At 49.0% G+C, this 11,359-nt stretch overlaps 1 long non-coding RNA gene across 1 annotated transcript in view; it reads right to left on the bottom strand.

Moving 5' to 3' along the window:
- Positions 1–253: 253 nt before the first annotated feature.
- The window catches only part of LOC111548426, a 14,962-nt gene continuing 3,856 nt past the window's right edge, over positions 254–11,359 (bottom strand). Inside the window, exons 2-4 of the long non-coding RNA XR_002733404.2 lie at positions 4,942–5,140; positions 3,691–4,365; positions 254–1,376 (exon numbers count right to left, since the gene is read on the bottom strand). This is a non-coding gene — a long non-coding RNA (uncharacterized LOC111548426). The remainder of the gene's footprint in view (positions 1,377–3,690; positions 4,366–4,941; positions 5,141–11,359) is intronic.

The raw sequence follows: 11,359 nt of genomic DNA, 5'->3' as shown, positions 1-11,359 counted from the left end.
GAAGTTAAAGACAGCAACTGTGGCTGTCATCTGTGGAGCGCCCACCATGTTAGCCACTCAGCTCAGTTATTTATATACATCTCCACGGTCTGAACCATAGATTCTGCCAGGAGGTAGAGAGCCCTTTTTACCTATGTGGAGGCTGAGATCATAGGAGTTACATACAGGACATGCCGAGGTTCTGTAGCCAGAACAATCACCTAGCGTGATCCTGTCTTACAGACTAATTCATTCATTCACTCACACCCAGAAATTTGTTGAGTACCCGGTATGTTTTGGGCTCTGTATTTGATGTGCTTGGAGTTGAGTGGCGGAGGCTCATGAGCACACAGGTGACAATGATACCATTGAGAGCCCAAGAAAGGGCTGTGACAGCCATGGGACAGGCTGTGCCTGGGTTGTCAGGAGGAAGTGGGGAGGTGTTGGCTTAGCTGGCCATGGAGGACGGAGGAGTGGCAGTTCAGCATAGGGAAGGTGGAAGGAGGGAGGAGGGAATTTCACGTAGTAGCCCAGCAACTGCAAAAGTGTGAGACTTTGCACAGGGCATCTTCATCCTGGAGGCCCTCAGCCAGAGCATTGAGTCCAGGGGGCTCCATGACAGGGCCTGAGGCCAGACTATGGCTGATACCAGACAGTCAAGGGCCTTATATGGGATGCCAAGTGATTTAAACTTCATCCTGTAGGAAAGGGTTTTAAGCAGTGGGGAGGTGATGTGGTCAGATTTGCTTGATACCCGGATAACTCCTGCTCTTGCATGTAGGATGGGCTTAAGGGTGGGGTAGAGGCGGAGCAGGAATCCTGTCCTGACTTTGCTGTTGCCCAGGGGTCTTGGTGGGAGTTTCAGGGACTAGGGCTGTGGCACAGGTGGAGAAGAGGGACAATAAGTAGGGACATTTCAGAGACGGAGTCAGTAGACTCTCGCTGGCAGAAAATTGAGGACAAAATAGTGTTCCTTGCCAGACACTTCTGTGTGTGTCTCTGCAGTGTTTGTGGGCATAGACACGTGTCCATCTATGTACACATCACATGTGTGCATGCATGTGTGTCTACGTGGGGCTACTGTCTGGATGCACACTGGTGATCATGCATGTATTTGTGCATGTGAGAGTCTGTGCTCTCGGGCATCCTGCAATCTGCATGACTGTATTTATGTGTCTGTGCCTAAGGCCTGTATGTCTGCTGCTCCCAGTCCAGCTGTGAACCCACCCCGCTAGCCCACTCCCATTGTGCTCCGGGCTCAGCACAAGATTCTGTGTGCCAGGCACCCTCCAGGGCTTCAGCTGCTTTCCAGGCTCCTGCTGCTAAAGCAAGATGCATCTTCCATCCCTGTTTGATGCTGCAACATGAACCCCAAGGCAGTTGTTCAAAGGGAGCCACTAGGAGTGGAAAGAAAGAAAGTAAACACCAGGATTAAAACTGTGAACTAAGCCTGTCCCTGCTCTAGATCTGGCCCATGAACCTGCTCCCACAGGCAGGCTTTGATTTGACAACTGCATTTCCCCAGGCCAGGATCCCAGGGAGAACAAGAGGTTCTGGAAACAGAGAGATGGGCAGGGCTCAGGGAGGGGCTGGGGGACTGTGCTGTCGCACTCAGCAGCCTCCCATAGCTTCCTGAGTCCCTCTTCAAATGTGAAACAGCTGCCAATAGGCCTGTCCTCAGGGCCATGGACAGAGAGCCCTACCTCCTTTCCTTCCTTCCTTCCTTCCTTCCTTCCTTCCTTCCTTCCTTCCTTCCTTCTTTCCCTCCCTCCTTCCCTTCCTCTCTTCTTCCCTCGCTCCTTCTTCCTTCCTTTTTCCTTCTTTCCTTCCCCACCCCTCCCTTCCCTTTTCTCCTCCCCTCCTTCCCTAACCACCATTTCCAGAGAATACTGGGACTTCAAACTGACTCCCACATGTGTGCTACCTCTGATAGTTAGTGGTTGTGTGATTGTGGGCAAGCATGCCTGTTTCATAAGGTAGCTACTCTGATCTCACAAGGTTGGTTGGTTGTTGGGATTTAGTAAATTCAGGCATGGATGTGCACAGCAAACACCAGCCTGGAAAAGCTCAGCACATGGTAGCCATCAGAATTGTTGTCCCTGTTGTGCAGTATCAGTGATCAGGAGTGACAAGGCATCTCTTGATCTCAGCCTGCTTCTACCAGCAGGTAAACAAAGAGTGCGATGAGAGTTTTATAAAAGGCGGGGTGCTAGGTTGCTTGGAGGGGGCTCAGAAGAGCAAGGGCCCAGCCTTCCAGGGAGAAGGAGCAAGATCTGGAAGAGCTTCCTGGATGAGGTGACTCTCAAGTCTTACAGGACAGCTGGATTTCACCAAGTGAGTCCAGGCCAAGGAGAGGCTTTGGCCGAGGTGTGAGAGGCAAACTGCAAAGACCACTGGTGTGTCCAGGTATTGGATCCTGTGTGGGTAGCCTGTCTTCAGGCTATGATGCGAAGCAGGTCCTATGGGTGCTGGGCCCCGCTGGACGAATTTAACCAGACTAGGAGTGCTGGGACTGAGGGATCTGAAAAAAAATCTTTCCAGGCCAATAGATCTTCTAAACTCAGGTGGCAGGTTTGCTGTGGTGGTCACCCAGATCCCCTTCAAGGAGGGACATGCTGGGAGAGCTATAGTCAGGCCAGCCCCTTCCAGATGGCCTCAGCTGCAGAGTGCAGGCAGGCCTGAGATCCTTCCTCTTCCTGGGCAGCGCACATTCGGTGACTGACCAATGCTGGGGTATAAAGGTGTGGCCATGACAGCCCAAGTCAGGATGACTCTGAGGAACTCATCTAGCTCCAGGACTCCTGCAAGGGATTGAGGGACTGGGGAGGCTGTGGCTGGCCTGCGCTGAAACTGCCTCTCTCTCTGCCCCACCTGCTTCCTTCCCCTCCCTTCCCTCCCAGAGGCTGTCTCTAAACTCCAGTAAACACAGTCGCAGAGTCCCCTACTCACCCCTTTGGGCTGAGCATTGTCTTTCCCTACTGCTCTCCCCCTACGGTCCTCTTCTTATTTTTAATTTAATTTCTTTTAAAGACAGGGTCTCCATCTGTCGCCCAGGCTGGAGGCAGCAGTGTGATCACAGCTCACTGCACCCTCTACCTGGGCTCAAGTGATCCTCTCACCTCAGCCTCTGACTAGCAGGGACTAGAGGCTCACACTGCTATACACAGCTAATTTTCTTTAAAACAATATTTTTATGTTGCCTAGACTAGTTTCAAACTCCTGGGCTCAAGTGATCCTCCTGCCTCAGCCTCCCAAAGTGTTAGGATTACAGGTGTGAGCCACCACGCCCAGCCCTACTTGCCTCTTTTTAAAGTAAACTTCTTTTTTGTTGAAGTATAACATGCATACAGGAAGATGCAAAACTTAACCAATCACATACAACATAAATCTCTGCAAAGTGAACATAACCTGTAACTGTCACCAGATCAGGAAACAGAATTTTACCAACACTCCCAGAGTCCCTTTTTGCCCCACTCCTTCTCAAAGGAAACCCCCGTCCTGACTTCTAACACCACAGGCTTAAGGCGTACATGTTTTTGAACTTGAAATTAATGGAATCAGAGTGTGCTGTCTTACCTATCTGGCTTCTTTCACTCAACACCACATTTGTGAGATTTGTTCCTGTTGTTGCAGGTGGCAGTTCTTTATTCATTCTCATTGCTATACACAGTTTCATTGTCTAAATTACCCCCACTTGATTTATCTACTCACCACTGATGGGCGTTCGGGTGGTTTCCAGTTTACGACTAATACAAACGGCTCTACGATGAACATTCTTGTATCTTGTATAATTGACTTTTGGTGCCTTTATAAACAAGCTTCTGTTAGATATGTACCTGGGCTCAGGATTTCTGGAGTAGGCATGAATATGTTCAGCTTTAGTGATGCTTCCAAACTGTTCTTCCAAAGGGATGGTATTAATTTACCCCTTCCCCAGCAGCATAGGAGAGTTCCAGTTGCTCCACATCCTCACCAGCCCTTGATATTATCAGTCTTTGCACTTTCAGCCATCCCAGTGTAGTTCTAATTTGAATTTCCCTGATAGCTAATGAGGTTGAACATCTTTTCATGTGCTTCTTGGCCATTTGGAGGCCCTCCTTTGTGATGTGGCTCTTCTAAGGTTTTTGCCTATGTATCTACTGTTTTTGCCTTGTTGATTTGGAGGAGTTCTTTATATATGCAAGTGCTTTGTCAGATCCCCATGCCCCCTTTTTGAGATTCAAATATCCCCAGGGTAGGGTGAAGCCTGGCATCACCAATACTTGGGTAGTTCCAAATTACTTTCTCCCTTCTCTGGGCCTGGGAAGCCCTCCCAGAACGGAGGCCTCCTCAGTGAGGCTGCATTTCCCTTCCTCTCACCAGTTTTATTCTTTTGGCTGCGAGAAGCTGAAATACAAAAGGGTACACATTAAAAAAAGTCAAGAGCAAAGATTCAGAGTTTTCACAGAGGGGAAAGGAAGCCATGGGAAGAGTCTGACCTCTCCCCTCCGCCTGGGCAATCACAGGTGGTGAGCATCTCAGTCTGGCCTGCAAGTGAGGAGGTAACTGCAGACCATGCTCTGAGGGGCTCTCAGGCTCAGGATACCTGGCAGGGGACTGGAGGAGGTTGGAATCCCCTCCCTGCTTCCAGAGAGAGAGTGCAGAGGAAGTGCCTGAGCCTAGGGGGATTGAAGGAGGAGATGAGAAGAAAGAAACAGGGAACGTCAGAATGTTTTATGGAAAGATGTGAACCCCTCAGCGGACAGGACTCTGTCTTCATCTCCAGATCCCTGGTCCTTCATGGTACGTGCCCCCGAATATGCCTACCAGAAAGTAAGGGACATGTAGAACTTTCTGAAGGTGAGCCCTGTGGAAGGAGGGCCTGTGGTGCTTATCAGTAAGGGTTGAATGAATGAAGTTCAAATTACGATGTAAATAATAACAGCTCCATTTCTTGAGCAGCAACCAGGCATGTGTACCTACTAGCATCACATTTAATCCAACAGGCACTAAGCTGAAACTTACACCCAGTTCCATCTGATTCCAGAGCTCACAGTCTTTTTCCTTAAGCTGCACACCTTCTCATGACAGGGTAAAGGGCAATTTACCAAGGTGTTCTCCAGCCAGGAAGCCCGCTCTTCTCCCTTCCAGGCGAGGAATCACAGGCCGAAGAAGAGGGACTCTGAGAAAAGGAGGGGGAGAAAGTGAAATTACAGATGCTCCTCTTATCCTGCCCATCACCTCCTTTAAACTGTTTCACCTCCCTTCCTCTCCTCCCTTCCTCCCTCCCTCCTCCCCTTCCTTCCTTCCTTTCCTTCCTTCCCTCCCTCCCTTTGTCCTTCCTTCCTTCCTTCCTTCCTTCCTTCCTTCCTTCCTTCCTTCCTTCTTTCCTTCCAACCTTCCCTCCCTCCCTCCCTCCCTCCCTCCCTTCTCCATAAACATTTCTTGAGCACCTACTGTGTGCTGGACTCTGTGCTAGGGCCAAAGTGACCAGAACAGACACAAAACCCTGTCTTCATACAGTTCACACTCAGTGGTGAATGCAGAAGACAGTCATTAATCAATGAAGATGTCATTACACATGGGATGGGGAATCCTGGAGGCAATTACATGCAGTTTGCTCTTTCGGCTGCAGACACTCCCCTCTCCGGTGTGGGAGGGAGCCCAGGCTCTGTGAGTTCTGTTCTCAGGGGATTTTGTGTTGCTGGGTGAGCCGCATCATCCAGCCAAGCCGCTGGCTGCACAGGCTGCTGTTGCCAAGCACCCCAGAACACACCTCCTCCCTTTCCTGGCTTTTGTTTTGTAAAAACACGTTTTCAGGGGAATTATGCTGAATTGTCTGAGAGAGGGAGGGCTTGGAGCAGGTGAGAGGGAAGTAGCTGAAGAAGGGATTTGGGGAGCTTCTCGCAACCAGAAAAAGGGGCAGACAGACAGTAGGGATGGGTGGCAGAGGGGAGACCTTGGAGGGAAGTGGACAGTGAGGACCCTAGGGTGGTCACCCCTACTGGCACACAAGGTTGCTGACCTTGTCAAAGGTGCAAATAATCCCCCCCATACACACACACACACACACACACACACACACACACACTCAGGTAAGCCTGGCAGGGACATTGTAGAGCCTCCAGTCTTCAGGGACTAGGAAATCCTGGACAACAGCCATCATCTATGGTGTCCAGGGCAGCTCGCAGTCCTGAGGACCTAGCCTGAGCTATATGTTCCTTAAGCCCCCAGACCCTTGCTTGAGTGGGGAGAAGCCCCAACATCAACCGAGATGGAGCTGCCCAGCCTTGCAACGCAGTCCCAGTTCTCCACCTAGTTTTCCTCCCTTCATCTTCAAACTCCTTCCTAGCCTCTGGACTATCATATTTCCTCTGGCCTTTATCATCTGATCCTCCGCTCCCTAACTCCAGTGGGAGACCTCCACCCAGAACTCCTATGTGCTTCTCTAGCATATTCCCCCAAATCTGAGTTGTTTAGCCAGAGTGACACTGTGGCAGGGTGGAGGGGGTAATAACAGTACTACCTCATCAGGAAGTTGTGAGGATTAAACAAGATAATCCACCTGCAGCCTCTAGTGGAGCATCTGAAACATAGGATGTGCCCCGTCAACGTGAGCTATTATTGTGAATTACCTTTCCAAGCAGAGGGGAGATGGGAACGCAGGCCCAGAGGCCTGGAGGTGCAGGACACGTTCGCACAGTTGGAGTTCACACAGCGGTGCCGTCTGAGGGTTAGGAGGGTTGCTGACGCAGGAAGGCCACCCAGGATCTAGAACATGTGTGTGATTATATATGCCATCCTGAGGGGTCTGTGATCTCTTCCTGCAGGCCATGGGAAGTATACATTTTTTTAATTTTTTATTTTTTGGAGACAAGGTCTCACTCTGTTGCCCAGGCTGGAGTACAGTGGCGCAATCACAGCTCACTGCAGCCTCCATTTCCCAAGCTCAGGTGATCCTCCCACCTCAGCCTCCTAAGTAGCTGGGACTACAGGTGTGCACCACCATGCCTGGCTCATTTCTGTAACTATGAGTGTTTTTTAAGCAGGGATGTGCATTTTAGAGAGCCCACTTGGCCATGGCATGGAAGATGGATCTGAATAGGGAGAGGCACACCATTATATACCATTGACCCTGGTTTATAAAGACAGCCCTTCAGTATCTGGGCAGGCAACGTAAGGAGAAGGGGAGGCTAACCCATTTTCCAACTACATCTCAATGTTAGTGAGTAAGCAACTTTGGAATCATGTTAATTGTATTGCCAGAGAAGTGATACAGCAGGAGAAGAAAAACACTGTGTAAAGAGATTGCAAAATTGAAAACCTGTTGTGGCTCTGTAGGTGACAGTGATTCAGGAACACAAATGTGTCACAGTTTCTTAACTCCTGACACCTCCCCTCCCACCCCCTGTTCTACCCGCTGACCCCAAGAGGTCTCTTCTTCAGGCTGTGCATTTATTAGGACTCCGTATTGCGAGTAGCAAAACAAACAAAACCTCAGTTGAGACCAGTTTAAACAGGAAAGGGAAGTTATTGACTTGCATAACTGAAAAGCCTAGAGGGAGGTTTGGCTTCAGGTGAAGCATGATCTTGTGGCTCAAACAATGTTACCTAAGACCTGCTTTCTCCCTGTCCTGCCATCTACAATACAGGCCTCATCTGCAGGCTTCACTTAGAGGACCTCCAGTAACTCCAAGCTTTCCCTCACAATTACAAATGGCTGTGTTGGTGCCTGACTTCACATCTCTACCATACTCTCTCCCAACCGAGGGGGAGTCTCTCTTTCCCACAATAGCCTTCCTTTCCTCCCCTCAATCACGTGCATGCCTCCTCACTGCTCATTGGCTCTGAGGGGTCATACAGCCATCCCAAACCAATGAAGGGGGCGTGGGGCTGCGATCCACAATTGGCTGAGGATCCACCATCCTCATCCACATGGAAGGCAAAGGAGGAAGACTGCTTTCCCAGAGGAAATTGCCCTGAGAACATGGGATCTGGACAAGGGTGAATCTGATGCTACATTCTGTGTGCATTCGCCTTACTTTCTAGGATTTGTCCTCTAGATTTGGAGGCTCCTCTTCTGTCCCCATCCTTTAAGGATAGGCCCTTCACAGTGCTGTCCTGATCTCCCTCCTGAGCTACCATCTCACCCTCTTCTGTCCTCCTTGACCACTCACGCATTGCTGACTCCTGAACTCACGTCTCCAGTCCCAATGTTTCTCCTGTACCATGAAACCATATATCCACTGCCTGCAGGACTTTCCATTCTGACCTCCCACAGGGGCCTGACACCCAACATGTCTAAAGCCTGATTCATTCTCACTCCTCCCAACCACCCTGCTCCAAAATTGCTTCTCCTTCTATAGTGTCACCGTTGCCCATGAGCCGGAAATCTGATCACTCTTGATCCCTTCCTCTCTCACTCCCCAAATTTAATCAAGCCCCAGGCCATCAATCCCTGGAATCCATCTACTTCTTTCTCTTCCTTCCCCCTCCCTCTGGTAGGTCTCAGTGAAGTTCTGCTTGACTGGTGGCTTCTATTTTAGCCAAGGCCCCCTCCCCTGTGCTGCAGAGCCTCTTAACTGCTTCCCTGGCCACCAGAGTGGCCTGGCCCTGAGGGCAGGGTCAATAGCCTCATCACTGCCCCACTGACAAGAGCTTAGGACAGTGCCTGGTACACAAAGGCTCTCACAGAAACCTGCAGGTGAATAAATCAACCTGTGAATGAGAGGGGAAAAGGCAAGAAGATTCTTGGGAAAAAGTCAGTATCTCCGAAGGCCTGGGGAAGCAGGAGCTTCCTCAGATGACCGGCGCTGGCCTGGCAGAGCCTGGTCTTTCCTCATTCAAAGCTCATCAGGCAGAGGACTGCCCAGCTCTAGCCAGGGGTGCAGGACAGCTCCTGGCAGGCACTGTCCATCAGAGGAAAGAATTCTTAAAGAGCCTTTGAATCTCTAAATTTTGGGATTCCAAATGTTCAGCTTTTCCCTTAAGCTCAGTACATTTAGCCCCAGTTACCACCTGGAGCAGCTAAAAGTCCAACTGCTCCATTTCTTGTTTAAAGTCAACAGAAAATCAGCAAGTCACAACCGGGGCTTTGGGAACAAAGTGTGCTTGTTCTTCCCCCACCCAGTCACGGGAGGTGGGCATGTGGGTTAACGACACCTAAGACTCCAGCTACTGCAGTGACATTAAAATGTCTGTCGAGGAGAAGGGAAAATGTGCCTGTTTGGCTTTAAAGGGCTGACAAACTTTAATATCCTTCTGTGACTCGGCAGAGACGGCAAACCAGTGGCAAACGCACATATGTGGGAATAGACCTGTGGCTGTGTGTTTTTGGTCCTCTGTACCAGGCTTCTGCGTTGTTACAGACAAAGGCTTGCTCTTACCCCTCTTCTGCTGAACAAGGGCCTCCTTCAGTTCTTGACAGGCTTAAAAATAAACATAAGAAAGGAGGAGAAGACTTGGTTTTGTCATGTTCTGGCTTGGGCCCGTGGCCATGCTGGGTGTACCACAGCATGATCTTATTTAAGCCTCACAGTAACCCTGAGAACAAACACCCTCACCACTCCCATTTTGCCAGATGGAGACAAAAAACTTACCCAAGGTTGAATGGCTGGTGCGTGACAAATCCCTTTTCCCCTCCTGATGCAGATCTGTTCTCCCCAAAGCCCTAGAGGTACCAGGCTGATGACACAATCATCTTTAGATCCTAGGGCCTTGGTAACCGTTCTGAGAGAAGCCAGGACCATAGAGGGCTGGGGATTTATTACACTTCTTTTGACACTGGCCCCCAGTGAGAAGCTTGAGTAGTAACCTCACAGGACAGCCCAGTCTTCCTGGTTGCAAGAATTTTAGTTCATGTAGTATATACCATGGTAGACTCTGGAAGATTTCTCCCTATGTGACCCACCTTACATAATGCTAATTGGATTTTTTTTTTTTTCTTTAAGACAAAGAGGTACCAAGAAGAAAACAAAAAAATGAGTCAAAATCTCCCTGGTCAGATAGCTTTTGTTAACATTAACAAACCCACGTATAAGGTTAAAAAATTCAAACAGCAGGAAAGTTTTAAAAATTAAATACCATTCCCCTCTATTCCTCTCCCAAAGGCAATCTTTGCTAATATTTTCTTGTGATTCTTTCCAGCAAAAAGGAGCGTGTAAAATCCTATAGATACGACTCTATTTTGTTTTTGACACAAAAGGAGAGATGACCCCTGGGGTATTCTGCAGCTCATCTCTTTCACTCTAACATGTCTGAGAGAGGCTTCCCATGTTAGCACAGAGCAATCCACCGTTCTTTTCCTGGACTCTATGTGTTCATATTCTTTGCTCATTTAAAAACCTGGCATTTGGTTGTTTTCCTATCAAACTTATAGTAAATTAATAAGTTCGTGGTCAAGTTTATATGTTGGAAATACGTTTTCTCTGTTTTTCACTGCTGTAACTTCTAATAAATATTAGCATTTCTCCTTTTTAGCCACACAAGGATCACAGAGAGGAGAAGAGAGGACTGTATGAGCTACCTACTGCGACTGTGACAAATTACCACAAACGTAGTGGTTTCAAATAACTCATTTATTGTCTTACAGTTCAGGAGGTCAGAGCTCTAAAGTGGGTGAACAGGGCTGTGTTCTCTTGTGGCTCTGGGGAGTCTTTTCCAGCCTATATAGACCACCATGGTTTGTGGTCCCATCCTCCGTCTTCAAAGGCAGCAGCAAAGTGGCCTCTTCTTTCCTGTCTGACATCTGTTTCCACCCTCACGTCTTCTCTCTCTATCTGAGCCTCCTAGCTACCTCATATAAGGACCCTTGTGATTACATTGGGCCCACCCAGATAATCCAGGGCAACCTCCCCATCTCAACACCTTTAATTTAATCACAATAGCAAAGACCCTTTTGGCATGTAAGTTATCATATTCATAAATTCCAGGGATTAGGACACGGACATATTTGGGGGCCATTTTTCAGGGAAGAAGGGGAGAAGGGTATGTTGGGGGAAGGGGTGGTAGTATTGGTGCAAATTGTAGTTGTCCCCTCACCTCTGAAAGTCTGGAACCTTCTACATTTGGTGTGATTTAAGCCTCCTAAAAAGTGACATCCCTGCTCTGCAAGGCTATCACATCACAAGGTTTGTTTCTTGTCCCCTCCCTGCCCCCAACACATGTATCTGGCATGATGGCAATTTATGAAAATCAAGCACCTGTGCCAGAAAATTAACTCTCCCAGCTGGGTGGTACCTCCTCACCAGGCTGAAGGCTCCTGGAAGGCACAGACCACATCTCAAGCTTTGTGGTTGTTCTCTCTTACACAATCTGCCTGGCACAGCACTTCATATGCGATTAGAGAGGGAAAGAGGAAGGAAGGAAGGAAGGAAGGAAGGAAGGAAGGAAGGAAGGAAGG

The sequence above is a fragment of the Piliocolobus tephrosceles genome, chromosome 6 (genome assembly GCF_002776525.5).
Source record: "Piliocolobus tephrosceles isolate RC106 chromosome 6, ASM277652v3, whole genome shotgun sequence".
Lineage (NCBI taxonomy): Eukaryota > Metazoa > Chordata > Mammalia > Primates > Cercopithecidae > Piliocolobus > Piliocolobus tephrosceles.
The sequence above is the reverse complement of the archived record's forward strand: the minus strand, read 5'-3'. Positions and strand labels throughout refer to the sequence as shown.